General features: G+C 38.5%; 1 pseudogene; it reads right to left on the bottom strand.

Annotated features, from left to right (window-relative positions):
- The window catches only part of LOC100355138 (large ribosomal subunit protein eL28 pseudogene), a 114,219-nt pseudogene that overhangs the window by 3,999 nt on the left and 88,939 nt on the right, over positions 1 to 21,281 (bottom strand).

Genomic DNA, 21,281 nt, shown 5'->3' with positions numbered 1-21,281 from the left:
AGGAATGATTCCTACATTTGTTTAAACTATCCTTCCAGTTCAACTGGAGCTTGCATTAGAATGAAAAAAAAAAAAAAGTCAAACTTTGCCACATAGTTGCACTTAATAAATATTTGTCACATTGGCTTGAACTTTGAAAAACTCTCTGATAATATGTAATTTTAAGTTCTTTCTCCAGATCTGGTCTGAAATATAGCTAGCTCACACAAACTTCAATTGTTTTTTCTGTGTCCCACAAAATTTTGGGGGCTAAGTTCCTAAAGGGTCTGTGATATTTGAAAAGGGATTAGCCTGTTACCAACTATTTCTCCCCTGGTTTGATCAGTTTCCACAGCTGACCAATTAGTTAGGCAGTACACAGGAAATGATGAAAGTGAAACTCAGATCCTTAGTTAATATACTTGAAAATGATTAAAAGCTTAGCCATTGTCTGGGATGGTCAGACACTGGGGGAATAGTGCTGAGAAGATTCTGCAGTGTACACATGTGGGAGGAGGGTATTAGGAGCTGGCAGGTGACTGGAAAGGAGATGAGAAAAGATGAAACTGAAAACTGAGGATCACATTTATTGACTGTGTTTGAATTCTCAAATTTTCCCTAGGTGCAGCCTCTCTCACCACAAGTCTATGCTCCTAAATTGCTGGTCACCACTCAAGGAGTGGGACACATGACTTACAAAAGCCTGAATGAGTGCACTGTCATCCAAGAGTTCATGAAGTTCTTCCTATAGGAAGGGATCAGTGATCACAGCAACACAAAAAATTAGAGCTGCCCAGGAGCTGGGTTCCCAGCTGGTTCAGTCCTATGGGGAAAGCCAAATCTCAAAAGAATTTAAGGAATTATTCAGTGTCACATTGAAGCCTTAAATATTATCTGGCTTCCTTAGACACTATTTTGTCTCTCAATACTTTTGTAAAAAACAGAGGTTTTACATGATTTTTTTTCTATAAATCACTATATTTTCAAGACTAATAGTCTTCTTCTAACTCATAAACATCTCTTCACAAGTCATATCATTTTTTTGCACCCAACAAACCAATTCATCCTAAAATGCCCTTGGGACGCTGTTTTCTGGTCGTATCTGTGGATTTTGTAATGCATTTGGAAATGTTTTAGTGCATTCACAAGCAGCACAATTTGATGACCTGAGTTCAAATCCTTTTTAAACTCTGTGTTGACCACGCCTCTAAGTTTCAATGTCCTCTTCTGTAAAATGAGAGGAATACACTCACCTCATGAGATGGTAGAGATTAAAAGTGAAATACTTAGAAAACATTTAGGGTAGTTCCAGATATTAATCCTCATTAATATTATTGTTATTATTTGTGTGCCCTTTCTTATACTGCTTAAAGCTTTCATGTTTTACATCTTTTATTTTAGGTACTTAATTCCCACCCATTCTTAGCATGTCTGGCCCAGCTTACTTTGAATTTGTTGTTCATTTCATCAGTAGTCAACTCTGAGGGCCTATTGTTACCTAGCATTGCTTCACATAATGGAGATGCAATAAATAGACAGAGAATCTTCTTCCAGGTGACTGTGCTCACTGATGGGGGTTCATTAATCACTCTGCTGCAATATTTTGCTTCCAACATGAGAGTTATGATGTCTATTTCACATCCACTTCTAACTATAACAAGTATTTTGGACACTATTATTTGAGGTATTAAAGGGCTGCTTTGACAAAATGAAAAATGACAGTAGCTTCGGCAAAGTAGTGAAAGTTCAAGCTGGAGGTGGTTTGAGGTTGTGATGTAGTCATGACTCTCTGCTAGTTGGCTTGGCTAAGAACCAAGGTTCCCACTATTTTATTGGTTCTGCATCCCTAAGGGTATGGCCTTCATTTACTGTCCAAACCTGGCTCTCACAACTTCATTGACTCTCAAAAGAATTGGAGAGCATCAAGTATACTTTTAAGGGCTTGACTTGAGATTTTCACATTTGCCTATGCAATAGACTAAAACTTAGTCACATGACCACACTTAAGTGCAAGGAAAGCTGGGAAATGTAGTGTCTAAATGGGAAGCCACATACCAGCTAAAACCCAAAGGAAAAGTTACAAAAATTAAAAAATAAATAGAAGATACAAAAAAATGGAAAGATTTTTCATATTCTTGGATTGGAAGAATCAATATCATCAAAATGTCCATTCATCCTAAAGCAACTTACAGTTTCAATGTGATACCAATCAAAATACCAAAGACATTTTTCTCAGATCTAGCAAAAATGATGCTGAAATTCATACAGAAACCCAGGATACCTCAAATAGCTAAACCAATCTTATACAACAAAAGCAAAGTTGGAGGCATCACACTACCAGATTACAAGATAGACTACAAGGCAGTTATAATCAAAACAACCTGGTCCTGATATAAAAACAGATGGGTAGAAATCAATCCAAGCATCTACAACCAACTTATATTTGACCAAGGAGCTAAAACCAATCCCTGTAACAAGGACAGTCTCTTCAACAAATAGTGCTGGGAAAACTGGATTGCCACATGCAGAAGTATGAAGCAAGACCTCTACCTTATACCTTACTCAAAAATCCATTCAATTTCGATTAAGTATCTAAATCTACAAACCAACACCATAAAATTATCAGAGAGCATTGGGGAGGCCCTGCAAGAATTGGCACAGGCAAAGAGTTCTTGGAAAAGACCCCAGAGGCACAGTGAGTTAAAGCCAAAATTAACAAATGGGATTACATATTGAGAAGTTTCTGTACTGTGAAAGGAACACTCAAGAAAATGAAGAGGAAACAGACAGAATGGGAGAAATTATTTGCAAACTATTCAAGTGATAAAGGATTACTAACTACAAAGAGATCAAGAAACTCCACAATAACAAAACAAACAACCCAGTTAAGAGATGGGTGAAGGACTTAAATATTTTTCAAAAGAGGAAATCCAAATGGCCAACATATATATGGAAAAATGTTCAGGATCACTAGCTGTCAGGAAAATGCAAATCAAAACCACAATGAGGTTTTACCTCACCCCAGTTAGAGAGGCTTTCATACAGAAATCAACAAATAGCAAATGCTGGCAAGGATGTGAGAGAAAGGTACCCTAATCCTCTGTTGGTGGACTGTAATGGTAAAGCCATTATGGAAGGCAGTGTGGAGATACCTCAAAAATCTGAATATCCTACCATATGACCCAACCATCCCACCCCTGGGAATTTACCTAAGGGAAATTAAATCAATAAATAAAAGAGTTATCTGAACCCCCAGGTTTATTGCAGCTCAATTCACATAGCTAAGACATGGAATCAACCTAAATGCCCATCAACCAATGACTGGATAAAGAAACTATGGGGTATGTACACTATGGAATACTACATGGCAGTAAAAAAAAAAATTGAAATCTGGTCATTGGCAACAAAATGGATGAATCTGGAAAACAGCATAATTAGTGAATTAAACCAGTCCCAAAGGGACAAATACCATATGTTCTCCTTGATCTGTGAGAACTAATGGAGTACCTAAAAGGAAATCCGTAGAAGTGAAATTGACACTTTGAGAAGGGATGACTTGAGCTGCCCTTGTCTTGACTTTCAAGGAACAGTTTTTCTTTTTTCATTTTTTTTCTTCATGCTATTTGCTGAACTCTTTAGTTAACATAGAGTTAATCATATAAAGTCAATTGAGGATGGATCTCAGTAAAAAATAAGAGTGGGAATAAGAAAGGGAGGAGGAAGTTTTGTAACTGTAAAGCTATATAGTTATACATACATTCCTATGTACTTACTTCTAAGGCACAGTTTAAAAACTTGTCATGAGATCCCAAATCTCATTAAGCTGGGTGGAAAAATGCCATCTTAAGTGTTAAAGTGATCATATTAGTGTTAAAGTGAACATATAGATACGTTTAAGTGTTAAAGTAAACATATAAATAGGTTTAAGTGTCTGGTAATAATAATAGATATAATTAAAAAGGAGAGAATTTTCCAACTTGGGAAATAGTCCACACAGCAGACTCATAGAATGACAATTGCTTTAAGGAACACTTTGATCTTAGAGTTAGCCCTTAAGGCTTCATGGTCTGGCTGAAAAGCCCATGACAGCATTTCAGGCATGCAAAGCCAAGACACTATGGCAAAAAATGTTCTACATGAAGGATCCCTGTGAGACCCCAGCAGTAAGAAGTGCCCATTAAAAAAGTTGTACTTTTCTCTAAAGGGAGGAGACAGTTTCCAACTTGCTTATGGCCTTGTCTACATACTGATGGAGTTTGTTGATTCAAAAGGTTTCCACAGCTTAGGCAGCTCATGTCAAGAGCCTCAGGTGGTCACTGCTATCATACATAAGAGTGTTAATTGTTAAATTAATAACAAGAGTCACTGTGCACTAAGCCCTGTGCAGGACCTCTACCTTTAATGAGTTGTATTATGAGAGTTAACTGTAAAACTAGTTCTCAGTTTTTGTGTGTATGTGTGCCTGTGTGTGCAAATTGTTCAAGTCTTTACTTAGTATAGAGTTGGTCTTCTGTATACACAGTTAATTGAAAATGAATCTTAATGGAGAATGGAACTGGGAAGGGGAAGGAGGAGGAGGAGGAGTGGTGGGAGTGTGGATGGGAAGGCAGGTGTGGTGGGAAGAATTAGTATATTCCTAAAGTTGTATTTATGAAATTTGTATTTCTTACAAAATAAATAAATAAATAATTTTCTTTTAAAAATGAGTGGGAACACATTTCATGCTTCTCTGTTTTCTTTTTCTTTTTTGACAGGCAGAGTGGACAGTGAGAGAGAGAGACAGAGAGAAAGGTCTTCCTTTTCTGTTGGTTCACCCTCCAATGGCCGCCGCGGCCAGCACGCTGCGGCCAGCACAGCGCGCTGATCCGATGGCAGGAGCCAGGTGCTTCTCCTGGTCTCTCATCCGGGTGCAGGGCCCAAGCACTTGGGCCATCCTCCACTGCACTCCCGGGCCATAGCAGAGAGCTGGCCTGGAAGAGGGGCAACTGGGACAGAATCCGGCGCCCCGACCGGGACTAGAACCTGGTGTGCCAGCACCACAAGGCGGAGGATTAGCCTATTGAGCCATGGCGCCAGCCATGCTTCTCTGTTTTCTAAAAGATGCATTGTCATATTACTATTTCTCCAAAAGTTTGGAAGAATTCACACGTGATACTAGTTAGACTTCAGTTGTCTCTAGGGGAAGATTTTTTAAAATTAGTTTAACTTCTAAAACACATCTGTGACTACTCAAATTTTATTTTCCATGTCAGTTTTCTGAATTTGCATTTTAAAGAAATGTATACCTTTTACATAAGTTGCCAAAGTTATTAGCATAAATTCATTTAACATTTTGAAACATTAGAAATTAAACTACTGGGACTGGTGCTGTGGCTTAATGGGTAAAGCCACTGCCTGCAGTGCTTGCATCCCATATGGACACTGGTTCAAGACTCAGCTGTTCCACTTGCAATCTGGCTCTCTACTATGGCCTGGGAAAGCAGTAGAAGATTGCCCAAGTCCTTGGGCCCCTGCACCCACATGGGAGACCTGAAAGAAGCTCCTGGCTCCTGGCTTCAGATCAGCCCAGCTCTGGCCATTGCACCCATTTTGGGAGTGAACCAGCGGATGCAAGATCTTTCTCTCTGCTTCTACCTGTGCATAATTCTGCCTTTCAAATAAATAATAAAACTATCACATGATGCATTAATCCCACTTGTGGGTTTATATCCAAATGTGATAAATCACTGCGATGAGATCTGTTGAAGAAACAGCTGCACTTTCATGTTTATTGAAGTAGTATTCATAACAGCTAAAATATGAAGTCAGCCTAAGTCATCAACAGATAAATGGATGAAGAATAAGTGGTATCTGTCTATAATTGTAAAATATTCAGCCATAAGAAGAAATGAAATTTAATCATGTGTGACAGCAAGGTTCAAACTAGAGAACATTAATTATGTTAGGTGAAATAAGCCAGGCACAGAAAGAGAAAGACTACATGGTCCCACTCACACATGGACTCTAAAACAGTCAGTGTCACAGGTGTTGACACTAGACCAGCAGTTACAGAGGGTGGGGTAGAGAAGGGACAGAGGAAAGTGGGGAGAGGCAGATAGAAGGAACAAACTCTGTATTCTATTTTATAGGGGGATGGTTATAGAGAACAATATTTGCCTTGTATATTTCAAAATAGTTAGGAGAGGTTTTTTAATGTTCTCATGACAATGAGATGACAAATGTTTAAGGAGATAGATATGCTAATTACTTTAATTTAATTTTTACTCACTGTATATGTATACACATATTAAAATTCCACATCAAACCCTGTAAATCCAGATATGTTATTATGTATCAATCAAAAATAAAATAAATTAATTGAAAGTCAAAACAGAAACCTTCCATAATCAACTCATCCGAGTGATAAACACGTTCAACATTTTGGTATTCAAGTTCTTGAGTTATTTTCATTTTCCCTCTCAACCTGTACATACACATGACAGATATATGTTATGAATGATATGTGATATATGTTATGAATGAGTATGTGTGTGCAGACTTGAGATAAAAATACATGTATGTGTATTTGTATTTATACATCTACCTATCTGGTTTCATAAATGTATTAGTCATAGTACTTTATAAATTATTCTATTCATTTAACAATTTATATGAACATGTTTCTCTGCTACTAAACATTTTCCTATATTGTAACTTAACCTATTTTATGGATTTATTCTCTGTCAGACAGTAAGCAGTTTGATAAATCTGATTCAGTGGTTTATTTCAAGAGAGGTTTAGCATCAAACTATCAACAAATACCTGTTAAATGGATGGTGTTGTATTTAAACCTCTAAGCATATCTTCAGTGATTTCCCCTAGATACATTTTTTCAAGGCTAATGTCTCAGTGAAGCCTCATTTACCACTGAGTGGTAGATAGCTATCAATAACTGAACCATAGCAGGAGAACAATGCAAGCAAACAGGAATCAGGAACTGTACCTGGACCTCATGGTTCACGAGAATCAAAAAGTTTCATCTCTGGAACCCTACTAGTACCACATTCTTGCTACTCAATGTGTCCCTGCTGTATTCTGACCTCTCACTACAGAATAGTTTTATCTGCTTTGTAGGCAAGCAGAGCTATCATAGAACACAACTGTCGCCCAAACAGCTTTGGTCAGGCAGTGAACTGAGTATAACTAGCACCTGTGATCCCATCTCCACCGTCACAGGACAAAGGATCTCATCTCCCATCTGACGTCAAGAGTTCCACAGTGCATTCACAGCAGAACACAGAACAGATCATCACAGTTCTGTCACTGGGAGGGCAAGTGTTAGAGAAAAGGGATCATGAGTCAGTTGTATCATGGATGATCCAGCTTAAAAAACACTTGGCACATGTCTCAGAGAGAAGTAGAAATGGATAGCAATGCAAATGCTACCAGAATGGAAGCATACAACAATTTTCCACAAGCATTTCTAACAATAACTTATCTGATGGTTCTGAGTCTGCAAAGGCCCAGCCTCTGCAGAACCATGAGACAGATCAAGTTTGTTCTTTGCCTGTGCTAGCTTCAATTTCAGAGTCTTCTCCACTCAGTTAGCTGGCTTTCTCCCTGATGTGCAAAAGCCCAAACTGTTATCCCATTTCCCTGGAAAGTTTCCTCCAATTCTTAAGAAACAATGTTTTGTTCCCTTAGTGCATCGTCCTCTCTCTGTAAATCTCATGAACAAGGAATTTACTAAGTTACAAACTGGGTTGACTTATTTTTATATACTCATTCCAGAAAGGTTTAAGGGCAGCTTATGAAGATACCTAAAATAAAGCAAGATAGTTCAAGTTAAAATAGGAAAGAAAAACAATGGTAGGAGCATAAAATAAGGCCAAGGGTAAGGTTAATTTTAAAAATGTTTCTTTCCACTGAGAAAGGCACTGAGTTTTCTGTAGATAGGTTATGAATTTGGCTCAATGTTTTATTAATAAGCACTAAAAGAAAAAGAAGAAATCTAATCAGTTGCCCAATTCAGTGTTTGAAAGTAAAAAGAGACCGTTTTCTCAGAAGTAATTCTTTGGTTTAAGACTGAAATGGAATTGCTCCCATATTCCTGTAAAGATGACACAGTTTAATATAGTAAAATAAAAAGTCCTCATAAAGATAAGTTTATTCAGGCCTCAATCTAGCTGATAATATCACACCCAGAACTGAAGTAAGGGCCAGATGCTTGGCATTTTCCAGGGATGCTAGTTTATAGGGAATGTTACATTGTTGTCTTCACCAAACTGGAAATCTGGTCAGATTTTTATATATGACTTCATGCATATCTGGCAAAACACAGATTTCTCTCACCAAATGGGAATCTGCTGAAGAAAATTGTTCCCTTGGGTCAGAATGGGAGTCAGGGATCAGACCTTACTCTGCCTCAATGTAATCTTTTGGGGTATATCTGAGTGAGTTTGATGGCACAATATAGCAGTACCATTAACTCTGAGACCAGCCACCTTTCAGACACCTGAAGCTAAATTTCTGAATCTGAACAATGCATGGGATTGAAGAATTTACTGGGAAGAAGTTTCTTTTTACCTACATTTTACATAACTCAACATGTCTTTCAAAGACTTATCTAATTCCAATAACTACATTTTCTATTTTAAACACAAAGTCTGTAGTATTTTATTTACATTATTAGAAACCATTTTTCTACTATCTACACTAAGTAATGATTGAAAAGATACTTTAAAGATATTGGTTTGGTGGGAGTCTCAGTCTAGCCCTAATTATGCTAATAATCTCTTCAACAAAACCGCTCTACAGGAGTATTGATGACTTACCATGCTGCTTCTCCCAGAAGATCTGGATTAGGAGAAAGTGAAGAGTTTCCTTATGTGTGGTTAAGTGTCTCTGTATCCACTTACCAGTATTGAAGACAAAGTAGGATGTAACTTGACCATGATCAAATATTATCAGACGAATGGGAATGTGCTTTGGAAAATCATTAACAGCTGGTTGTAGCAATCAAAGAGCATTGAAAGAGAGCCTGGAATACTAGGAGACTGTTCTAGTTACTCTACATTTGGCTGTGCAATTAGTGTCAACATTCAATTCCTCAGTCTACAGGGAAGAATCAATCAACACTGATCAGCCTTATATTTTGACAAACTCCATGTAAGGGAGGGAGCTTGTCATCTTGAAAAGAGTTCTTTCTTCCTTGAAGAAATATAGATATTATATTTAAAATTCAAGATGATACAATAAAAGTAATGGTTCACAGAGCAACTGGAAGTCTAGAAATTAAGCTTCTGTAATGGCCTCACTAATAAAATTCTTCTGAAAGTATAAACTATTTCCGAAATAGAAATAACTTCCTGAGTTTTTCAAGGAATTTTATCCAACTTGTTCTAGTTTGTTCTTAGAGTACAATAAATATGCTTGGATGTCTGTGATCAGAATACCTGAATCTAATCCCTGAAAGAATTTGAGGGCTCTTAAAATCTTTTTAAAACTGCTACCACTCTCCTGAGATTGCTACCTGCAAAAACATGCCCTATATTTTCATACACCAAATTCTTAGAAGAAAAACAGGAACACATGTGGCTAAGATTTCTTTTTTTAAGAAAAGAAAACCATATTTAAGGTTTCCTGTCCAGATGCATCAGTGAGACACATCTTGCTTGTCTGACTCTATCATATCTGGTCACAGTACATAATTTTATGTCAACTGACAAATTCCTACCACAGAGGAGGGAAGCAAAGATCTTGAATTGTGAGACAGTTCATGCCACAAAATTTATAAAAGTAAACTTCGGATGTTGATGTTTTTCTCCATTTAAATCTTGCAATTTAATTTAATTAAAAACCTGCAAGAAAACTTGTCTGAATGAGGAGGAAGTAAATGTGGCACTTTGGGCCCATTGAATGCTATTTTTGGTGCTGTCTCAGTGTTTTTTAAGCAACTTTTACAGAAGCCTGTGTTCTCTGCTGCCTTGCAAACTTGCCCAAGTAGACTGACAGTGGAGGGGGTCACTACAGGTGCTTTCTTCCCATGCTTTGAAAGCTGTGGTAAGAAACAGCATTCCTCCTCACTGCTTTAATCCTAGGCTTGGAGTCAGACCTGAGCTGAGACCTGCTTACTGCTCTGTGACTTTGGCAAGCTACTGAATCCCACTAAACAGTGAATCCTCAACTGAAAAATGGGTTGATAACAGTACTTCTCTCATAAAATTGTTGTAAAAATGCAAAGTAATAGAGCATAGGAAATGCTCAATGAAACTAAAAATAAGAAGGTGTTCACTGTATGTTAGTTACCAATGAGAGACTTTTCTCTCAGTGATGGAGGATCAGATAATTTGATCAATCCACCTAATGATAATAACTGCAAGAACTAGACAAAGTAAATGTTGAAGAATTACTTGAATATATATATCACAAGGGTAATGGAATGGTAAAGAATTACGGGAATAACACCTGGAAGAAGCAGATTAAGAACACTGAGCCTGTTCTTTTGACGCTTTTTCTCTCCTAGCAGTTTCTTTCAGATCGTAAAGAGGTGTCTGGAAATTGAGAAGCGATGTAGAAAGTTTTCACCAGTTGTATGAGGTTAGGGGAGTACAAGGAGAGTCCAAGACTTTCAAAGAGGAAGGCCCTGGATTAGGAACTAAGAGTAGCTTCTAATTTGAAATAGTTCCTTGTAGTGATGGAAGACCAATTTCAAATCATCTCAATTACAAGTTGGTTTTGAAGTAACTGGCATTACTAAGAACCCTAGCCTCCTAGGGTTCAATGTACATATTTTTGAATTTTAGAACATCATTCTGGATTTCACATTATTCATGCAATTTTTCTTTTTAAATTTTATTTATTCATTTGAAAGAGAGAGAGAGAGAAAGAGAGAGAGAAAATGTGAACACATTCCCATCTGCTGGTTCACTCCCCAAATGACCTAAATTGAAAAGGGTGTGGGGGCAGGGCCAGAAACCAAAAATGCAAAGGCTTCCATGATTAGCAGGTACCAATTACTTGAGCTAGGACCACTGCCTCCCAGAGTCTGAATTAGAAAGAAGCTGGATTAGGGAGCCAGACATTCAGAAGTGGGCATGGAATCCAAGCACTGCAATGTAGGACGTGGATCTCCCAACCACTTAATAACTAGGCCAAGCTCTTGCCCCCTAAAATTTTTCTATACAATGTCTAGTACTTAATAAAAATCAATTTGACCTTCCTTCCTTGGATAATTCAATTTGTAATCTATTAGATATGGCCTAGCAAAGTAGCTGCTTGATGGTGGGGCACTGGTGGGAACTAAGCAAGGTTTGAGAACATTAATGGAGCGGTGAAAGATGATGAAGATAATGGAAAATTGGTTACAAACACAAATAATTTATCTAGTATGTAAACATATTGAGGATGATAGGAGCCAGGTTTCTCCTATCAGAGAACGGAGTTATAAATATTGAAACAAAGAAAACTAGAACAAATTCTGCAGTGCTGGATTAGAATGATAGTTTCAGTCTAACCCATGTCTTTTTAACATAAATTTTAAGTATATTTTATATATTTATAAAATTAAACATGTATTTATTCATTATAATATTTAATGTATTAAACACATATTATTCAATATATTAATATAAAAATCAGCATAGATGTAGATGTGAGTGTACACACACTTACACACACATATTACCTAGCTCTGTCCAATGAGAAGGCCTAAGAACAAGATACTCCAATTACATTTACATACCTAGCACCCAGGTTTTGTTTCCTAAGTTCCATTTTCTATTAAAAGGCACCAGAGTTGTTTGACAAAATGAATGATTCCAAGTTTATTCAGAGAAAGCACAAGCTATGTCTGGACTATCTAGTTGAGCTATCAGTAATAAAGTACTAAAATAATGATGGAACATGCTTTAAAAAGCACAATATGACTATTAGTTTTCTATTGTTACATAACAAGTTACCAAAAACTTAGATGCTTAAGACAACACATGTTTATTATGTCATAGTTTTTTCAGGTCAACAGTCCATGGTTGGCTTATGTGCATTCTCTGCTTGAGGTCTTACAAGGCTACAGTCAAGGTATCACCTGGACTATTTTCTCATCTAGAAGCTTTAATGCAGAGAGATCAGCTTCCAAACTGCTGGGAGAATTAATTTAATTGCAGCTCCAGGAAACTGAGGCTTCAGTTTCTTGCCAGAAGCCAATTTCAGTCTCTAGAGATCACCTATGGTTCCTTCTCTGTGCACTTCTTACCTCTTGCTGTCATACTTGTTTACAGCCAGAAGGAGCATGAGAACAGCCTGCTCTGAGGCCAGCAGGAACTTGTCATCAAAACCTGACAATGACATTGCAAGAAAAATTCCAGTCTAATCTCATTCTCGACTTTGAGACAAAAATCCTTAATAAATACTGGCAAACAGAATACAATGGTCTTTATTTTTTTAAAAGATGTATTTATTTATTTGAAAGGGAGAAAGAGAGAGGAAGAGAGAGAAAGAGAGAGAGGGAGAAAGAGAGAGAGAGAGAGAATCTCCCATCCATTGGTCTGCTTCTCAAATGGCCACAATGGCCTGGGTTGGTCCAAATTAAAACCAGGAGCCAGGAACTGGGTCCTCGTCTCCCATGCAGGTGACAAGGGCCCAAGTACTAGGGGCCATCATCTGCTGCCTTTTCAGACACATCTGCCACCTTAGCAGAAAGCTGGATGGAAAGTGGAGCAGCCAGTACTCGGACCAGTGCTCTAATACAAGATACTGGCTTTGCAGGCAGCAACTTAGTTCACTGGGCCAAAATGCTGACCCCTCCAATGGTCTTTAAAAAGGATTATACATCATGGCTAAATTAGACTTATAGAATTGCAAGACTGGTTTAGCATTCAAAGATCTATGCAATTCACCATAATAATACAATAACATAAAATCCATATGATTATATAATACATATAAATACTTGTGATAAAATGTAACATCTGTTTGTGATAAATAGTCTTACAAACTAGAAATGCAGTTTTCTTACTTTTATAAGAGGCTATCCACAAAGGAGTCTGTTGCAAACATCACAGGTAATGGTGAAATGCCTAAAGCTTTCTATAACATTGAGGCGATAAGTATACTTTCACCACTAATAAAAAGCATTACAAATGAGATGTTATGTACATGAAACACTATAAATGAAACATTCACTATTAAATGAAAAACTTCAAAATAATTCCCTGACTTTTTCAATCACCTACTTCAAAGTAAACAGAGAATGATACTAATGTCCTTGGGGTACAATCACCCATTTTTTTTAGGAACTTTATTTCCCCCAAGCCTGCTCTCTGTATTTAATCAGCCAGGTGACACTCATAATTCAGTTCAAATATGTGTACAACCATTTACTGTATTCAGCTACGCTGCTTCAGCCACGCTGGGAAGGGCTCTGTCCTGCTCCTCGGCACAGATATTAGACTTTCTTCCATAGGAATTTCCTGACGACTGTATTGCCAAAGCTCTTTTTGGGATTTTGCCTCACTTTATGTGACTGTTTTCACTTAAGAATTCAAATTGGAACAGTCTTGTATTCTACATGTATGCAATTTTTACTCTCATCGCTCACAAGGGGGGTTGGAGGAGCAGGGTCAATGGGAAACATGAGAAACGAAAGGGAAAGAGCATGACTTTTGCATTATTTAATCAGGAACATTTAAGTGAAACCAAAAATGTTGAATGCATCAGGTTATACAAACAAGGCATCTGTCATTGCACCATTGTGTGTAGATAATAAGGCATAGAAGAAGTACTGCATAATTTAAGGGGATTTGAGCTACTTGGCCTAGATGATTCTTCACATAAATAACCTTCCTGTATGACAGAAAAATATTTTTGAAAATTTCTAGACTCTGTAAGTAAGGGAACTATACGATAAGGGAACAACCAGATATGTTTGATTCTTTCAGGAAAACTTTTTACCATAATTAAAACTGTACAACCTTGTAGTCACTGAAAAATGTATGTTTGCGACTGGACCATTTTTATAATTTAATACAGGTTATTAATTTCTATAAAAGATTATGAAACATCTGATGCAAATATGCAGATATGGTATAATAAGTATAAATGATCAGATTAAAAATTTCGAGTATAAAGTCATGAAAGGCTAGTAGTCCCCAACAACACTTACAGAATAGTAAAATCGCATCAGACTGCTACAAGTCTGATGGTAGAAATGGCTTTTCCATTTCATTTCCTGATCTAACAATCTTGAGTTATATAACATGTTTAAAATGAATGAATTTGTCTCCTTGATGAGTTTCCCAGTCTTCAGTTTTAAAGAGGAAATGGAAAAGACTGTAGTTCTCTCAAAAAAAAAAAAAAAGTTGTGTATGTAAGCTCCTCACATGCTTCGTTCATTTTTATTCAATCCAAAAATAAACTTTGACTCTCTGATGCTGTAGGTGGCTCCTTGGGGAAGGACTGCTGGACCAAATCAGAGCACAACTGTGGCATGTAAATAAATGCTCTTGATCAGGTCCTTCCAAAACTACAGTATCCCAGCTCTGTTCCACTGTGCAGGTCAAAAATCTCTATCTACAAATTCAAGATCCATCACGCTTGTTTGGATCTCATAATTAGGGAAAACTGTGCAAAATAATTTATTCAGACCTTAATTATCACAATTAGTAACTCCAGTGTTTTAAAAAATTTACATATATATTATATTTATTTGAAAGGCAGAGCTACAGAGAGGAAGGGAGATAGGAGGGAGAGAGAGAGATTTTTAATCTGTTGATTCACTCCCCGAAATGGGTCTGGGCCAGACTGCTGCCAAGAGCTTCATTTGGGTCTCCCACATTAGTGCAGGGGCCCAAGGACTTGGGCCATCTTCTGCTTCTTTCTCAGGTGCACTGGTAGGGAACTGAATTGAAAGTGGAGCAGCCAGGACATGAACTTGTGCCCATATGGGATGCCAGTGCTGCAAGCAGTGGTTTAATCATAATTCTGTTTTAAAGACATGCATATTTTGATTTTTGAGTTATGTGCATAGAATGTAAAAAAATCATTTCAGAGGAAAATTAATTTGGATCTTGTCTCACTTAATCTTCCTTTAGTACATATGCATGGAGCATATAGATTCCTTATAGGTCCATGAGTTGTGTTCAATGTCTGTCACTGGTACTGTTGTTTAATGTTCTGCACTTCAGGCAGTGAGTCACTCGCAGATCGTGTCCTGGGGGATTTGAACCACAGTGAGGTTAAACTCCTGGCCCAGCTCTAGCGCCTTCATTAAATCCCGTTCTCAGCTCTGTAGCCTCTATCTCAGGATCCACATCTGTGGAAATGTGACTGTTTTCCTTTGGAAAGAAAACATCCAAACATGTCATTGTCTGAGTCACCACTGATAGATTCTAAAAAGGAAGTTAGCTTGATTGAGCAAAGCTGTTTTTTTTTTCTTTTTCTTTCCTCACTTCTACCATCTTTCCTGAATTCCTCAAAAGCGATACCTTCTGGGAAAATGTCTTTTCCAAGCTAAAAGACCCAGACTTGAGGAAGCCCTCCTTGACTTCTGGTTTTTTTCCCAGAAGATTCAAGGAACCTACCAGAGTAGCTTAAGATATTATTTGTTTGCTTGGTTTAGTATAATTATAATTATATATATATATATATTTATAATCTTTTGCTTTTTTAAGGGGAACAAATTTCATGTATTGTGGTGGAATGACAAGGCCATGCCAAGATGGCCGCTGGCAACAGAAACTGACTGACAACAGGTTGTGATTGTATGGCTTTGGAAACCACATGACAATGGAGCCTGCCTGGCAACAGGCTGTGATTGGATGGCTTCGGAAACTGCCTGGCAACAGGGTGTGATTGGTTAGGGCATAGACTGCCGCTTGACCGGATTGGCTGCTGTAGCAACTGAAATAAATGAGTCTGCAGGCTGCTTGCCTCAGGCCTGCTTTCGCCTGACTCCCGGGGTCTGTGTGGTGACTCCCCGCCTCTTGCCCCCACCACACTCTTCCTCTCAGAAACAAATCCACAGCAACAATGTATGTCATATATACAGATTTAGGAGCATAGTGATATTTCCCACCCTGTGCTTCCTCCTGCCCATGCTTGCAATCTCCCTCCTCCTTCCTTTATGGGGAGACAAAGGATCTTGAAAAAGTGAAATCAGAAGATAATGCTTATTTTCCATGAACATTTTGAAGATGACTTGTATTTGTTGGATATTTGCTATGTGTTAAATAAGTACTGGTATTTTTCCATTTGATAGGTGAAGAAATGAAAGCTTAATAGTTTAGCAACTTATCCAAAGCAGGTTCTTAGCCATCAAGTCATACAAATGTTACTTCACTTTTTTCTTTTTAATTTTATTTCTTGCTTCATTCTAAACAGAAGATTTAAGAAAAAGGTGTTATTTTTAGTATACCAGTAGCAAGATGATTAAAGTAATATTTCTCCCTATGTATCCATTATAAACACACTGAGAAGATAATAAATGATTGAAGATTACCCCTATCAGATTACTGGGTCGGAATGAATTGCAGTGACTAGGACAGGAGAAGAATTGTCACGACCTTATTTCTAGATTCAACTCTGTCATTTCTTTCTTTGCTGCTTGACTGGCTGACTAGGCCATGTGATCCATCTGTATCTCGTTAATAGCCCTTGTCCTGATTGTATTACAGGAGTTAGGGATCTATTTTGCAAATTCTAAAGTGTAACGCAGATGTCAGATGGAATTATTACTACACATGGGTGCCTCTAAACTAGAAAACCGCAGGCAGTCTTGCTGCTGCCTAGAAACGCTAGCATCTCATTGTGGAGGCATGAGCCTGAGGTGTAGTCTAAACTACACTCGTTCAGGATTCAGCCTGTCGCATGATGTGAGCACAGAGTGGGGACTGTTACTTCTGGATGAACCAGCAGGCTCTCAGCTCAATGGCTGAGGGGCTTGTGAGCCCCTGGGGTCATGGATGTTGCCTTGTACCTCCTGAGCCCACAACACCTGGCATAGTGCTTGGCACATAGTATCTGCTTGGGGTAGTTAGTTCAATCAAATACATTAGAAAAATAAAATCTGATCATGAACCAAGAGGAGATTAACTTTCTCCCCAAAGTCACAAGTGAAGAGCCTGCGCATTTAGTCCCATAGAAACATTCAACTTGGCAGAGTATGAAAGTTTTGAAGATTTGGGATTTTATTTCTGACCACACTGTTGCTTTTCTCTCTAATTTGGGTCAGATCCATGCCAGAACAAGTCTGATATTTTAGCCTAAGCAAACATCAAAAATAGAAAGAGCAACTGTGACAACACAGTGCCTAATGAATGTAACAGTGAGGCAGAAAAGAGAGCAGTGTAGTGTTAAGCTATGGGAGAAAAAGAAAAGTGATTGTGAGAAAACCTGGGAAACAGTCAAACCCACAGCTTTTAGCAGAGGCAGAACTCTCCTTGAAAAATAACGACAAGTGACACCCAAGCTGCCTTTTTACAACTTTCTATACAAAAGGCCTTTGCTTCTGAGCACAAATGGCTGAAAATACAGCCCAAGCATTGCAAGGGAAAGCAAGTCAAAAAGTTACGGAAGATAAAATGAGGCAGAGTCCAGGGGCAATAAAAGATGATTCCAGGTGGTGGTAGTGGTTTGATCTTGGTTTGGTGCAGGGTTCCCTGCACCCCACAAGGGTACTTTGAGTTAGACAACCTCCCCAATCTCCCAGGCATCCTCTGAAGGAACCAGGAAGTGCATCAAACAAGATGATCCTGGAACAGTCCTCTGCACCTCCCAAGACCAGATCAGTTTTTTGCCAGCTCATGTTTCACTTCCAAACTGAGCTAGGGTTAGTCAGTGGGGATGGATGAGGTAGAAAGGGGAAGAGAAATGGAAGGATCACTAATATCTAATAAAGCATTTAACTCATATTTCACATTTGGTTAGACTCCAGAAAATCCTACCCAGGAGAGACAGACTCCAAATGTCATTGTCCTTGCTCTGCCAATTCAGCATCTCTGAGAAACAGGAAAGTTGAAACAGAAACAGAGCACCAGAGAAAAGCAATCACCTATTCTCCCTGGAATATAATGATTCTGCAGCATTGTTAGCCTGGTGACAGTTCTTTATTTAGTGCACCGCTCATGCATGCTATCTGTATGAATGCAATCCACACCCATATTTATAGCCATTGCTTCCCCTCAGCTTAAAATCATCTCCATGAATTCATCTTGTCAATACACAAGTGTCAAAGGATGATTCAGACTTTCTGATTCATCAAAGTCCTAAAACACCTTCTCCATATGTCTCTTCTAACCCACAAGATTGGTCAAATTGATCCTTTATCACCGCTCATTTTAAGGATGAAGGCTTGGCAATCTTAAGAAGTGTGACTAAGGGGTTTAAATTCAGAACTATGAATGTCAAGGGCATATTCTCTCAATGTCTGACTCTGCAGCATAACTGTAGAAGACTGACAAAACTGACTTCCACATTTTATGAATGTGGAAACTGAGCCTCAGAAATTGCTCAGAGTTGAAAAGCAGATGCCAAGGAACCAGGGTTCCAAAGCGTGCCTTTTTCTTTCTATAATGTGCATGTTATCTACCGCACCATGCTGAACTGCACAGCTTAAGAGTAGAAATCACAGCAGCTTTAACTTCTAAAGCTGCCTTGGGACAGGTGATCTGATTTAGGTGGAGATATGCAACTTAAGCATTACTGTTAAATAAATATTGCCCTCTGTTTCTCCTAATGATTTCATATACAGCTGCCTCTTGCCCTTGAGGAAGTCCTAGTCAAGAGTAGTGCTGCCTCTGGCCTCAGAATCAGCCCTTAAGGCATTTGGATTTGGCTAAAAAGCCCATGAGAATATTTCAGGCATGGAAAGCCAAGAAACTCTGGCAAAAAAAAAAAAAATGACCTAAATGAAAGATCTCTGTGAGTGAGATCCCAGCAGAAACAATGGCCATCAAAGAAGGAGGTACCTTTCTCTGAAGGGAGGAGAGAACTTCCACTTTGACTATGGCCTTGTCTAAATAAGATTGGAGTTGGCGAACTCAAGAGGCTTCCATAGCCTTGGCGACTCATGACGAAAGCCTTGGGTGATTACTGACATCATAAACAAGAGTGTCAATTGTTAAATCAACAACAGGAGTCACTGTGCACTTTCTCCCCATGTAGGATCTCTGTCCTTAATGTGTTTTACAATGTGAATTAACGGTATAACTAGTACTCAAACAGTACTTTACACTTTGTGTATCTGTGTGGGTGCAAACTGTTAAATTCTTTACTTAATATATAGTAAATTGATCTTCTGTATATAAAGAGAATTGAAAATGAATCTTGATGAGGAATGGGATGGGAGAGGGAGTGAGAGATGGGATGGCTATGTGTGGAAGGGAGGTTATGGGGGGAAAAAGCCAGTGTAATCCAAAAGCTGTACTTTGGAAATTTATATGTATTAAATAAAAGTTAAAAAAAAGAGTAGTGTTGTAATCAGGGTGATTGTTTCCCATCTCCGCAAATCTAAAACATTCACCAATGCTGAGACAGCTCTAGGGGTGGAAACTCTAAGACCTTTTGTGGTCCTTTTTCCAGCAAATCAGAAAAAAAATCTGGCATTTTCTTTCCCACCCTCTTTCTAATAACCTCAGAGCCCTAGTCAACTGGTTGGTATGTGAAGTGTAAATGGCTTCTATCACTGGGAGACATGACCTTGGCAAACAAATTGGAAGGAAAGATTTAAAAGAAAGACAGACACCTTCTTATTTTCACTGTTGCACTCTGAGAAAAGAGTAGATTTACATTCTGAAGCCTGAGTCCTTGAGAGTGCTAGCAAACATTATACCCAGGTGAATGGTCAAGAATGTCCTGTCAAGAGTTACAGCAGTGAGTGTCCTTTCATCCAGGGAAAACTGCACGATTGCCATTGGTTCGTGAACGGCCCATTTGTACATGGTTAAATGGAAAGGGTTCAATTGTGGGTGAAAGAGGAGCAGGAGCCCAGCACAATGAATGGGATCTCTTTCAGGTAGCCCATGTATCTGTTCCAGTACAGTGTCATTAGCACAGAACCAGGTTCTGTCCCTGAGCAAAACATTTCCTTCTTATCTGTGGTGTAATTAATGTGTTCATCCACATAGAATTGTTGTGGGTTGAGGGTATCCTCCCCCAAAAAGATACACTGGCATGCTAGCCACAGTGTCTCAGAATTTGATCTCATTGAGAAATGGGGCCCTTGTTGATGTAATTAATTAAAATGAGGTCATAATGGGGTACGATGGACCTCAAGTCCAATATGACTAATGGCATAATTTCAACTAATGTTGAAACTTAACTGAAAAGTGATCGCTGTTATTTATAAGAGTGGGAGTAAGAGAGGGAAGAGATGTGCAATTCGGGACATGCTCAAGCTGACTTACCTCAAACAGTAGAATTAGAAACATACCAGGGGATTCCAATTCAATCCCATCAAGGTGGCATGTACCAATGCCATCTCACTAGTTCCAGTGATCAATTTCTGTTCACAATTGATCATAATGATAGGACTGAGAGTCAAAGGGATCACATAAACAAGAATAGTGTCTGCAAATACTAGCTGATAGAAAAAAAGGGAGAGAACCATCCAACATGGGAAGTCAGATACACAGCAGACCCATAGAATAGCAGATATCCTAAATAGCACTCTGGCCTCAGAATCAGCCCTTAAGGCATGTGGATCCAGCTGAAAAGCCCATGAGAGTATTTCAGGCATGGAAAGCCAAAACACTCTGGCAAAAAAAAAAAAAAAAAAACACCCTAAATGAAAGATCTCCGTGAGTGAGAGCCCAGTGGAAAGAATGGGTCATCAAAGAAGGAGGTACCTTTCTCTGAAGGGAGGAGAGAACTTCCACTTTGACTACAACCTTGTCTAAATATGATCAGAGTTGGTGAACTCAAGAGGCTTCCATAGCCTTGGCGACTCATGACAAGAGCCTAGGGTGATTACTGATGCCATAAACAAGAGTGTCAATTTGTTAAGTCAACAACAGGAGTCACTGTGCACTTACTCCTCATGTAGGATCTCTGTCCTTAATGTGCTGTACATTGTGATTTAATGCTATAACTAGTACTCAAACAGTATTTTTCACTTTATGTTTCTGTGTGGGTGCAAACTGTTGAAATCTTTACTTAATATATGCTAAACTGATCTTCTGTATATAAAGATAATTGAAAATGAATCTTGATGTGAATGGAAGGGGGGAGGGAGCGGGAGAGGGGAGGGTTGTGGGTGGGAGGGAAGTTATAGGGGGGGAAGCCATTGTAATCCATAAGCTGTACTTTGGAAATTTATATGTATTAAATAA

This window comes from Oryctolagus cuniculus, chromosome 7 (genome assembly GCF_051225735.1).
Source record: "Oryctolagus cuniculus isolate XC-2025 breed Fujian yellow rabbit chromosome 7, ASM5122573v1, whole genome shotgun sequence".
Classification (NCBI taxonomy): domain Eukaryota; kingdom Metazoa; phylum Chordata; class Mammalia; order Lagomorpha; family Leporidae; genus Oryctolagus; species Oryctolagus cuniculus.
Note: the sequence above shows the minus strand (reverse complement) of the source record. Positions and strands in the feature narration are given on the sequence as shown.